Below are 13,421 nucleotides of genomic sequence, written 5' to 3'. Positions count from 1 at the left end.
AGCTCATACTGATATYTTTATTTTATGTTAAAAGAAATTAATGAGAAAAGTTAATGTAATTTTGTATTCTGCTAAATTTTTACAAATGTGACATGACTACTATTGAGTCAGTATAAATTTATTTACATTAAAAGCCTCACCTGGATTTTTACAACAGTAGATAGGAAAAAATATATATATAATATATATATCTCAAATATATTATGGTGCACTCTGGATAAACTAAAAAAGCTGTCACAAAAGAACACTAAGTTTTAAAATATAATTAAAATCACTCTATCCTGCTTGTTGAAGGGACATCATATACTCATCTTTCATGAGTTGTTCCTGCATACCTTAAAATGCAATGTATTAAGTTATCATCAATTGAAGATTGTGAAGCATAAAAAAGATGAAGGCAAAAGCCAAAACACTTTGGAAGTTGTCTCAAATGCCCATCTGAAATGGGTTCACCTTGGAAATCTTTCTTTTCCAAGTATAACACATTACTTAGATTATTTTAGGATAAATTTTAATGACAAATACATAAAAACAAGGTTGGTGTTTAATCCTGAAAACGTAACTATACCTAACCTGTTGAAGATGGTCGTGAGCTCASTAAGCTTGAGAGATGTAACCTTCAAAACCTTTCTTCCTAAATGCAAAAGTATAAATTGTCCTATATATCTAGGGTTAGGATTAGTTAGTGTTGGCTATTTAGTGATAATGGTTATCCTACACTCTCAGGAACATACATAAATATTTAGAGTATTGGAACCTATTTCTTCCATACTCCCACGGTGCTCCCATACTTGTGTCATCAGAATAGATCAGTCAAGTAGCTCACGTTCAGCACATGTTGAAAACTCTTTCACTTCAAGRCAGGATTTAAGAGACATTTTGGCCTCTGCAGGTAGAGCAGATTTGCACGATAACAGTGGTTAAAGAAACTTATCTCCAGCTGCAGTGTTTTCCTGAGCCAYGGAGATGCAGAAGCAATACCTCATTCAGGGTGTTTATGGAAGGTATAAAGCATGACTGTGTCAAATTCTGTAGAATTAGTTTTCATAGTTTCAACCTCTGAATATAAATAGAATCATTTGAATTTTTTTCCCATCCAACTGACTCAAAGCCTGAAAAATGTCACTTTTCCATAACACCTGGCTGTCAAATTAAAACTCGGCAAATGGAAAAGAAGCTGTAGGAGAAAATATTCATGGTTTAGAAGTAGGGGGGAGAGAGAAACATAAGTCCATGAATTTAATGCTAAATCTATCTTTTTTGCTTATGCCATATTCTTTTTCTTTTGCCCAGATATTAATTTTGAGTCAGTTTGCTTGTACAATTGCACCAGAATCCTTCCGTGTAAAGGGAAACCGTATTTACTTTCACCTCCCTAGACCATTTCTTTTTGAAGACGACTTGTCAGAACCTAATGTAGACGTTTTGGCAGAGTTGTTGTCTGTTGTGTGTGTTATCAGTGCTTGCCTGATAACAAAGGGAGCAAACAGTCATCTCCCCTTATACAGCTCCTCAGTCTTGGGCCACCTGATAATGACAAGCATCCCATACACCCCTCCATACAGGGCTGCACTGAGAGGACTCTGGATATGCTGTCTATATGGCCACCTTATAGCTGTGCGGGAGATGCACTGCTCCCTCCCTGCTGCCCAGCCGTGTGGCTTCTCCTGTGCTTGGATGCTCTTTCAGATGCAGCGGATGAATGTACTGACCAGTGCAGGAAAGAGGCAAAAGCAAATATAAACATGAGGGGCTGCAAAGCCTTTGCTGTCAGCTCCTCAGCATCTGAGTCGCGAGACGTCCAGGAGCTGCCGGGGAATTTGTGTGTGTGTCCTCAGCACTGGAGAAGGAAACGAGCCTTGTCTGTGTGGCTGAAGCTGCCGTCTCTTGCTCAAGGGTTCCTTGTGTTTCCATATGATAATGGATGTTATTGGAATTTGGAATTGGAATTCACTATTTAGGATTTGTGAAGTGTTAGTAACTGAATATACAAAGTCTCTAAATGATTAACATGCAAATGTTTATGCACTTGCACACTTCAAACTCCAAGCTTTAGCTCTACCGTCTTGTGCATCTCTTTTGATATTTGCTCTAAATAGAGTTCAGAGAGGTTTCTAGGATTTTGTTAGAACGTGAGCAATCTGAAAGATTTTTAGATTTCTGTCATTAGGAACTTTCCCAGGTCTTGCTTCCAATGTGACCTGGCGATGTGACCTCTGTTGAYAGAGAGCAAAGAGCTCCATGTTTAATATAAATGTAAAAAAGCTTCTGATTATCTGTCCCTTTGCATGAATAACTACAGCAGCTTGCGAATATGAAGGATTTGGCAAAGAGTCCAAAACTGAAAATCCTTTGCAGCAGCACCACGCTCGGATTAAGTTCCTGTGAAATCTTTCCTCAGTCACTAATTTCACACTCCAGGGATGGAACTGTGAGTAGTTCATAGCATCTAAATCTTGTTTCAATAACAACTTCCTTGAGCTTTAAAATGTTTGGGGGGTTCGTTGCCTTTTTTGATAAGAAAATAGTATGTAATTCCTCTGTAGTAAATATTGTAGGTTGTTAGACATTTTATTGTATAATTGTAGCACTCCATGGCTTTTTAGAAAACGTTGGAAGAATGAGGCCCAGAACATATTATTCTAACAGTGTGAATTCCTTACACTGTGGCTGTTATGTGCCGGAATGGCACTTAAAGTAGCTTATTAACATCTGCTTTGCCTTTATTTGGAAAATAAAACTTGCCATTGCAGTGGTATTTTCTGTGCAACTGGGGAAGGATGTCAAATGTCTACTTGAGAGTACTTACAGAAAAATATTATACAGAAGACTGGTAAAATCCATTTTGGATGTATTGCCTTGCTGAAAAGAAGGGTTCTCAGTAGTAGGATGAAATACCTGCTCATTTGAATAATCCAGACTGCCTGTATTTACCCTTTCTGAATCTGAGCAATGTTCTGCTTAGCTCTGAATTGGTGTTTATAGGCTGTTTTCTTCATTTTTTTTTTTCTCTTCAGTTTTTCTCCTCCTCCCTTCTTTCTAACRCACTGCACAATATTTAGGAGAATTTTAGTTCACATCAGCTGAAATTGGTGTAGGCTTCTGTGGAGACTGCAGGGCTATAATCACTTTCTTGATGTGCTSCATGGTTGATAAAATTTAATGTAACTTCTGTTAACAGATATTAGCTGGGGAAGGATCTTGTAAGGATTAGATGTTACAATAGATGCACTCTTAATGTTTACAGCTGGGCCTAAATGACTTGTGCGTGAAACAAATCCTTCTCRAGATGGCGTGTTTCTTGTTTTGTGTCCATCTACTTGCAGGCTTAAACAGGGAGATSATCTCTTTCCAGATTTGGCTAAGGGAAACGGGAAGAAATGGACGTTAAGAAGTGGGAAGCTGTTGGAGACCCAAGGAAATGGATACGCGCCGGGCTTGGCCTTTGGCTTGAGGCCTGGCTGAGCCCTGACTGAGGCTCAAATGGGGCTGGCTGAAATGCTRCGAATGCTGCATTTTGCCCTGAACAGGGAAAAGCATTGTCCTTTTTTTTTCTCCTCCATGCAGTGAATCAAGGACCATCCTGTTTCTGGAGAGATGAACGACAGTCTAATATTCTACATATGATGTTACTCTAGCTACATATCTAAAAGCAGCGGAGACTTTTGGTCACTTGATGTGAAGCTATGTCTGGCAACCATCTGTCTCACAAAGTTACTATAATTGTGGCAGTTATTCATTCACATCCAAGTCTGGGCTGATCAAAGTTCAAATGTTGACTATCTGCACTTGCATAGAAACTGGTTAGACATCAGTAACATCTGTGGCTTGGTTGTGTCCCGCCAATAGAGGACCAACCACTGGGCAAGAATGTTTCAATTTTGTTTCAATTTTGTTGAGTTTTGGTTTTAATTTAACTTTGTTTCCGAGATGCAGTTTTTGTCACTTTTTGATTGTTCCATCGCATCAGGTTGTAACAGTTTGAATTTCCTTCTGCTTCCCTTGCACTCTGTAAGGTTAGGTAGAAATGGTTTCATCTCTAGTAGGGAATGATTTGATTCGAGCTTCAGCCAAATATCTGAGASTAACAATAGCTACTACTTAGTAAAACCCTGATGCAGATTCCCCCTGACATGTCTGTGTCGTAAATTCTGCTGCTGCTTCCCATTTCTTCATGGTCTCCAAACCTTGCCTGAGGTACGTCGTGCATGCTGAGCTATGGGGGCCGACTGAGCTGTGCTTCAATTTTGTGATCATACATTTGTGATCCTATCTTGATGCTTTGGAAGAAGTAGGATGTAAATTGGATTTAGAAGATGATGATGCTGTTGACATATTGCTTTGTATATTATGGTTATTCAGAAATTGGTTACTCTTTAGGTTAGTTGTGTTGTCTCAGTCTGTTTCAGGTAGGTATTATTRGCATGCTGGTCGAACTTGATTTAAGCAGTGCTATTAACAGAAGTGTGCCGTTAACATTTGTATAAAACGGTATTTAATTGCCTGCATACTCATTAATTATATTACTGACTGAATCAAACTTCTGCTCATGGGTTTTTGCTTTCATTGCATCTGTAAGTTCTTTATGTACAATCACTTCAGTGCTAGCAATGCACACCATATCCTGGAAAAATCACATTTAAATGCAAACGCTGTTTTCTCTTGCATTGTGGGAAGAAGCTGAGACTGTTGAGCACTGATCCTCTGGATATGTTATAACCAAAATGTGCCTAATGCCAGAGAGTAGAACCTTAGAAACTTCTATCTTTGCAGACATTTACATCTCAAATCTGTGCTGTGTCTGTTGTGGRTGTTGCATGCACGTTGGTATATGTGCAAGCTATTGAGAATATAGAATGGATAAGGATCTAATCTATCAAAGACCCTTCATGTTTATAAATTCTTTTTTTCTTCTTTATGTTGTTTTACTATAGTAACAGYTTAAAACCAGGAATCTCAGGGGGCAGTAACTTTTAGGTGCATTTAGCTTCTTCTGACTTCTTTCTGTGCTCATATGTCATTAATTCTACTTATAGATGTTTGTTTTGGGTACTGGTGACTTCATAGCTACTATTTAAAAGAATTGGCATAGAGTGCTACGTGCGTAGGTCTGTGTGTGGTGGGCTTAAATTAGTGATTCTGTGTCTTAAGGCGAGACGTAGAGGCCCTGCTTGGGATGGCAACTTCTGTCAACTTAAAATAGCCAGTCTCCAAAACAGCCCAGCTAGGGTTGCGTAGTAGAGGTGAGAACTGTATTCATCACAGTTTTGCTTCAGTGAAAATTTGTTCGTCACTGTTACATGTTGTTTTAGACTCTTTGGATGCCTCCCTTTTGTTCTTCTTTCATCTCTGTACTGTGTTTCTGACACAGATCTGCTCAGCGTGTGCCCTGCGCGCTTGCAAAATACAAATGATCTCAAAACTGAGAGGCCTTGAGGCCACAATTAATGGGTACGTTTGCCTTGTAATGGAAAGATTTATAGCCGAATATTATAATCCTTGCAGTTATATGCTAAGTAGAGTGGCTCTTCATCAGGGTGATTGAAAGCTTACAAAGATGTTTTCTTTTGCCTGCAGGTAGCACATAAGGGACACCATCAGTCACTCGGCAGCGTGTGCGTCTCCTGCCCTCTGCATCCTCATGAGCTGGGCTTAGTTTTGTCCACGAGGTCGTGGTTCCTTGCATGATTATATGCAATTACACTAGGGAAAAATATAAGCAAAAAAAGCCAACTTYTGTGAATTATGACATACGTCACAATGCATGGAAAGGGGAAGGAAGGGAAATAAAGTGTGCRAAGTAGAAACTGAAAGCATCAGCAATTAAATCTTGTTGCAACTCTGAAAATCATTCTTATGTCTGAGAACAACTGCATTTCTTTTAATTGCTGTTAAATAGATTATTTGTTGCACTAGCCACAATTTAAAGAAATGTGGCTGAACTAAATTTCTAAATCCTGTTTCCAGAAGGATTTTTTTTCATTAGGGTTTTATTCTAACAAAAAATCGGGCTGCATAGAACAGTGGAGTGTGATGGGAACTGAGCATATAAATGATTACATTTGCTTTGAWTCTCCAGTGGAGTTATACAGTGCACACTCTTAAAATGTGCACAGTGATATCTCTAGCTCTTGTAACTGTTCTGCAGTGGTACTGTGGTAAAATATAGCTATGCTCGTTGAAATAGGGGCTTCAAAAAGCCTTTGCTCCTTCATTCCTTTTTAATTTGGGGTGTTTTCCCTTTCTGCTTCTATCTCCCTCTCCGCCCCACCTTGCGAGGGGCGGCAGGGGGCTATGGCCAGTGCTCTTACATACTCATTTTTCTCTCCCCTTGCAGTGCACGTTGCTTGCCCAACAGTTATTGCTTCGGAGCTGTGTGCACAGCCGTGATCTGTCCTTCCTTGATGTACTCAGTGAGTATAAACTGCTCCAAGGGGTGTTTAAATGATGCCAGTGGCATTAAGGAAGGGGAGGGAAATGGAGAGCAGTCGCAAAGCTTCGCGCTCCTTCCTCGTGGTATCTGTTGTTGTAGCGCGCAGCAGGACCTGACAGGCTAGGAAGGGAAAAGAAAGGCATTTCTTCCCTTATGTCTTTAAAGACAGAATGGGATTTTTAAAGGAATACGTTGGTGGAGGAGTTGCCCAGATCATTTTAGTTCTGTATTTCACACACTGTATATGTAAAGGCACTTATTTCAGTAAACAATTCCAAGCCTATTGTAAACAATCTAGGTCTGATACTCCTTTTACTAGTACAGCTGTTTAGATTTCAAGAAAAGGTCTCCTGGTCTTACATCAGGATAAATAAAATGCAGTTTGAACTTTAAATCGAAGAAAGGAGAAGGGAAGGACTGAACTTTATGCAGTGCTTTTATAGTAGTCCCCATGTTTCCAGCCCTGTTGGAACTTGATCCATCACAACTGCTGTGATGGAGCAGGGAGGCTGCGGCCTGGCCAGGCAGGGGCCCTGTGGAGGCTCTGGAAATGAAACTTTGTGCTGGGAAAGAGGTCCTGGCTTGGTGTAGCCTGGAGCAGTGCATCCATAAAGGCATGAAGAGGAGGATTAGGATGCCAAGCTTGACAAACAGAGCCTAGGTTCCCTAGAGCAGAAGAATGCAAGAGGAGCCCAAAATAAGAGACAGTGACCTTGAGAGGGAGAATATAGGAAAGAAAGGGATAAGACTGGCTGACTGGAGGACAGCATGCATTATTTGGAACAAATTATTTAATCTGTAAACTCAATCTTAGTTATCCTTTTTCTGTTATTACTAGTATCCATAAAACCCACTGATAAGTGTTTCCTTGTCCGAGTAGAAGATTGAGGCCCTGCGGTGAACTATCACGCATGGTATCAAATGTTGGGGATATTTTGAGCCTTGGCTTTTATTTTTCTATAACTTKTCTAACTTGTCCCAAAGAAAATCCGTATAGAGACAGAGGCATCAGCAATGAACAGATGTCTTTTCAGAAGTGGGTGTTTCAGGTAAGGGGCTTCTTCCACAGAAAAAGTTCAGGAGAAGCAATTTTCCATTGGCCAATTTTTGTTGGTCTGTATGTGTATTAAACAGTTCAAAACCACCTTAGAAATCAATTGTTGTACTTGCTGATCTTGCTGTAGTTTGAGTCATTTAGGAAAAACTGGGATTGTGGTGGTGTAGCTGGGGGAAAGAAGGGGAAAAAGATTGTGTTGGGATGTAGCAGAATGAATGTCTTAAAAAGAAGACCAGGTTTTCCAAATGTAGCACGAAGATTCAATGGATGTGATTAGTTTCTGTCATGTCATATACTTTCCAAATTTCTTGTAAGAGATCCCCTTGTTCRTTAATGTGAATTAGTGAATTTCCTCTGCTGTCTGGCATAATGGAAAAGTGGAGTCATGGAGTGATGTCTCAAATTACCTCCTGATGTTTTTAACATTCTTATTTGCAGAATGATAATCACTCTAAACCTGATGTTTGGTAATAGCAATACTCTAGCTATATTGGCCATTCATAATTGCAGTAAGCAATGTGTGTTCCAGGCATTGGGTGATTAATAATCCATTATGGTAACAGTAGGAAGTAGCAGCATGCACTTATAGCAATGATAGCAGTTCCTCAGGTGGACTACATGTTCAACTGCAGAATGGAGTATGAATGCAGCTGTTGTAACTTAATTTTTTGTATTTATATATTGTATGTGAATGTATTGGAGCTTGTAAAGAAGAAAAAAATGTTTGCATGCCCCTTCTCTCTTCCTTTTACTTTCTCTCGTGTATATAATGCTGTTGTGACTTTATTCTGTAAACATAAATATTGTGTGATGAAGTTCTAGGGTAAAGGTACTTGACAAACTGTATAACATGACAAATGAAAGTTGCTGAAATTTAATCTTGATGTTTATGTACAAACATTAATTCAGAGCTAGACTTCAAGTCTGAACATATTTTTCTGTAGTGGCTACAGGGATGACAAATATTTCTCACATCTCTACCTTATTTCCATACAAACTAATTGCAGAAGATATGAAGGAAAGTCTGCATTTAATTGCTTCTTTCACCTACCTTTCTTGCTGGTTTGTAATCTCAGAATTCTCCAGCAGCTGCTGTGAGGTGCTTTCTTGCCAGAGAATCCTCAGCGGTACAAATAAATAAAAATGATCAAGAATTCTTCCAGAAAAACATGTATTTTTGGTTCCTTCTTAGTTCCCTAGTCCTGTGCCCATTCCTCTGGTGAGGAGACTTAATCAAACCTTCTCCAAGTTCTACAAGTTAGTACCATCTTTCTTCTTGATCATAAATGTGGTCTGCATAAACAATTTACTGTGGCCTGGATAGACTCTGGCACTGGAATCCTCATGCCATGTTAAGTAGTTCTGGAGCAATCAACTTCAGCAGTTCAGTTACTGTCTACTCGGAGTATATTTTTTTTATATTTCCTCAAATCTTAGCAATATATGTAGACTTTATTACTCATTCTGTAGCTTAGACATTCAACTGTGAGTAASCAAAATAATATGCAGTTGCTTTATGTGAAATACCTTGTAAAAATGAATTTAAACTTGCCAAGAAATACAAAAAGACTCCGTTCCCTCAGGGAAAGAAAGTGGATGAATACTTACATTTCATACAGATGGTTTTCATCATCTTCATTATTTCAGAATTGGACAGGATTTGACTTTGGAAAACATGGACTGTTCTACAGATTTTATGACGTTTCAGTGAGGCTTGGGCTTCTCTGTTTGCTTCATGTGCACTCTTCAGTTTTTTCCAATGTTTTACAGTGCTAGATGAATCCTGACCTTCCAGTGCTGTGTCCATTAAAACATTCATCAAATACACTTACTGCTTTCAGATGATCTGGGCTACACTATTTTGGCTAGAAAAAGCTTTTAACTGTGTCATAGGAAGTACCAGACTCCCGAGATGCATGGCTGGTTGACAGCTTTTGCTGGAATAACAAAAAAAATGGAATTACTTCCTATTTGTAAGGAAGGAACATGTATCTTTCAAATGAAGGAGAAGGCAGTAAAATCCAATGACAAATATTTCAATAGTTCAATGTGCAGYGTTACAAACCTGTGATTCTGAGTCACCGATTAGTGCAAAAACTTCAAAGAACATCCTATCTATGGTAGCAGTAAAGGATTAAACGTATTTTCATTTTAAGGAAGATAGGGGTGTTATGAATATTAACAATGTTTAACAAATAGCAGGTTTCACAGCATGAAGGGTGCAGATAAGACATTGACTGCAACTTCCACTTTCTAACACCCTTCCCCAAAAAGAGCACTACTGTGGTCACAGATGACAGGCAGATAGAGAAATAACTGAGTCTTTATGAGATAGCTTGTTCGTTTTCTTTTAGTCTCATCTTGTGTATATTTTCATGAAAACTCAATTATATAGCATGACTATTTAAAACTAAGGTTGAACTAAGCAAATTTAGCAAGTCCTAATTAATGTTGTCTAAGCTCGATTTAATCTAGAAGTTTGGAGGGGGGCATATTTTTGATATTCTATACAATAGAATGGAGGATACTCGGTGTTTATAATTCAGAGCAACATTTTCTCATGGGTTCGTGTCAGTATGGGCTGTCAAAYTGAACAAAAAATATTGCTGAGCAAATACTGAATTCTATCAGCCTGCCTGAATTTGAATTTCCTGAGATGACTCAAGGGCAAGGTAAATCTCTTTCACAAAGATTATGATGTTCCTGTGCTGTGGTCAACAAAATGTACTAGAATCTTCATACGCAGTAGAAAACAGCTTCCTGAACTGAGGAGGGCCCAGGGAGGGAGACAGATACAAGCAAAATATTTTCTTCCCACTTTTTTTCTTTGCTTACAAGAAGAGATTTCATCTCCTCTTGCTTCTTTTAGGGACTGTCATGCAGACCTTCTGTCCTCTGACTGAGGAAGGAAAGAGGAGTGTTCCTGCCTGGCTGCCAAGCCAACCCAGTGCATGTTCCCTTCCCGAGTAATGAGTCTGTGGTAARTTCGTTAGTACATCTGAGATAATGCAAGATTACTAACCAGTGACTGATGGAAAGGAGCCTTTTTTGGAGGGCATTCCATTTCATTTGCTCATATTGCCTTTCATGCAAATCTGGAGAACATTGAGTTCAAATTTACTTCTTGCAGAAATGATTAGAGGGTAAGAACTGTTTAATAACTTTATTTTATTGCTTTCAAACACCACCACAAAGTGAACAGCACCAATTCAGAAACTTGCTCTCTCTTTCTCCCTCTCTGAAAAGTTGCATTCCTACCTCTTGGTACGTTGTCTTCTCATCATCTCCAGCATTCAAAGCTACTGTATCRTCACTTCTTGACTAAATCGGTAGTGTGATCCTCAGCTACCACAGCAAATGGGAAGGCAAAGCTGTGATATAGGCTGAAAAAAATTAACTTGCAGAGCGCAGCATCTTACTTGCTGTCTAATCACCCTTCAACTTTGTTAGTGCTGTCTTTCATAACACGTTTGTAGTGGTGTCTCCTATGTGTGTTCTGAAAGCTGATGGCTGCATTTGACTAATATTTTTCAAACTCTGTGGACTATTAAGTTCTTGTTATCCTTGGCGGGGCTTCGCATCTTAGACTGTAGAGATCTGCCTCTTCAAAATTAATTCGGCCTTTCCTTGAGTCTGTTAGCAGGAATAGATGCGGTCAGTACAAAGGACGAGAAAGTGCAAGGGTCAGGTGGCCCAGCCAGAAAGCCCCGCTTCGACAGGGGAAGACAGTCTCTTGTATGCTCTAAAGTACCCCTTCGAGATGATTCTCATTAACCTTCCTCGTTTGCTTCTAGTTATTATTGTAAAGGCAACTTCCACTTCTTAGATAATACTTTGTTGCATATTTAGYTGGGGTTTATGTCATGATTACATTAGGCTAAAGTCTTGTTCCTGTTTATACTTAACGAAACTCTTCACATCAATAAACAGCTTATCAATATGTGCAAAGGGTTCACGGTTTAGTTCACCGGTAATTTCTGCATGTAACTTCTTGCCTGCTCTAAACATCTCTGCTGGAAAATGATAYGAGCTTTCCCTTCTATGAGGTATGACTAGGAGAACAAAGCACATGGTAAAGTTAAATCACAGCCACAAAACGKCTTCCTGACTCATTCCAAGGAGAGTTAGATATTCTGCTCCTCCTGTGAGTGCTGGAAAGTCCCTCCCTTGCTGAGAGGGCGTCCTGAAGCCATCTTCTGCTTTAGCGTTATAGCAAGCAGTCAAAAATAGATAACTGTGAACATAAACATGCTTGCACCGTAAAAGCCCTCATTTTTGAAGCAGGCTAATTTTTGAAGTGGGCTGCACTGCTCAGTAAATTATGGTCCATAGGGATTAAAAAAAAAAGTTATGGTATGGGAGTCTAACATTGAGGAAACAAAACGTCCTAGTTGGACTTCCATGTAGAAAACAACTGCATGATTGTTTTACGAAGAATATTGATATCTCGTACTGAGGGCTGCCTCAGGTGAATTGGGTGTCTGGGCTGCAATGATGCTTTCTCTCTCATTTTTAAAGATGACTCCTAAGTTAGAGGTCCTGGTTTCCTGGAGAAACCCAATTCTTAAGTTCTTTGTGCTGTTTTGGCTRGTTTAACTTTACAAAAATGAGGAGAAATATAGTTGGTCATTATGAAGGTAATAGGCATCGCGTTTGAATGTTTGGCTAATGAGGAGTWAGCGCATTTTGTTTATAGGCAAGTGCACTTGAAAGATTGTTAGAGCTAACTAATAATGAATGATGTTCTAGCTGCACTTGTTTTGGAGTCTTGTAGCAAGGAAGCTAGAAAAAGTAAAAATTTCTCCGTAAAGCCWTGCTGTAGTGCTTGGCAGCTGCACATGTGTTGGGATGCGTGGTTGCCCAGCTTTGAGAAGATAGATACTCAAAGGTCAGCCTGCACAGCAATCTGCTGCCCCACGTGAATCTGGTTACGGATCACTGTGAAAGACATATGTAATAGGTATAGTCAAGGAAGGTTTTGTGTTTAATTTTTGTCTGCATTGAATGCTTAATTTTGAGCATAGAATCATTATGGCTGTAAAAGACCTTCAAGATCATGAAGTCTAATTGCAGCTCCTACTACCACAGCCTGGCTGTGATGCCTCAATGATCATAACAACCTCCTGGCCTCCTTTCTTTCATCTGCCTGGAAGCTGATCTTTGAAAGATAGTGGGAGAAGGAATGGCAAGATATGCATTTTATCTAGGCTGTAACATAGGCCATTTAGCACATTGCAGCATTAGAAAAGATACTGAGTTTGTGATATGTTATCAAAACAGTCTAGGGTGGAAGCAAGTGAAAATTCATTAATGACAGTTAAATTTTRTGGTTAAAAACACTTAAAGTTGAGTAGCCACTCAGTATACTTCAAATGCTTGTATTGACCTCTTGTTCCGATCAAATATTTTAAATATTATGGCCTTTTTGCAGTAGTTTCCCTAGTTACTGGATTTTTTTATTCACCTTTCATAGTGAAATTCTTTTTTGAGTTTATACTGTGCAGTGCTAATTGTAATTGGCTTAATATATGGKGGACTTGTGCTCTGATCACTGTCATGTGTCCTTTACAAGTTTTGGAAGTACAGCCTAAACCCTCAAATGGAAAAATTCATGTTAATACAAAAGCACCTCTTTAAGTCTTCAAAGATGCAAAAGAAAGCATCTCTCTCAAGAGAGTGTAACAAGAGGAGGTCTAGAGCTGAACTTAATTACATTAATGCTCTTTGAATGTTAATGGTGAGATCTGAAGCCTGCCACTTTTTCCTGTAATAAAGAATATTGTTAAAGAATAAAATTGTGACTTCCTATGTTCCCTACTGTGGATACCTTAATATTTTGAAGATGTTAGCTGCCTAACTTGTATTTTAAAGAATACAAACCATAATAATTAGAAACAAAACTGTTTGTATCTAATTCTGAATTATTGTTAT

The 13,421-nt window shown here is 39.0% G+C and overlaps 1 protein-coding gene across 3 annotated transcripts in view; it reads left to right on the top strand.

Annotated features, from left to right (window-relative positions):
- The window catches only part of SULF2 (sulfatase 2), a 124,254-nt gene that overhangs the window by 17,069 nt on the left and 93,764 nt on the right, over positions 1-13,421 (top strand). Inside the window, exons 1-2 of one of the 3 annotated variants that reach the window (XM_026041918.1) lie at positions 6,338-6,413; positions 10,360-10,470. The exons of 1 other annotated variant lie outside the window; for it this stretch is intronic. The gene's annotated coding sequence lies outside the window, so the exon portion shown is untranslated. Of the gene's footprint in view, positions 1-6,337; positions 6,414-10,359; positions 10,471-13,421 lie in introns of those variants that run through there. One more of the 3 variants, XM_026041919.1, reaches the window with a different exon arrangement.

This window comes from Nothoprocta perdicaria, unplaced genomic scaffold (assembly GCF_003342845.1).
Source record: "Nothoprocta perdicaria isolate Ctin4 unplaced genomic scaffold, notPer1 scaffold_3, whole genome shotgun sequence".
In the NCBI taxonomy this organism is placed as follows: Eukaryota; Metazoa; Chordata; class Aves; order Tinamiformes; family Tinamidae; genus Nothoprocta; species Nothoprocta perdicaria.
This window is presented reverse-complemented; position numbering and strand designations above follow the sequence as displayed.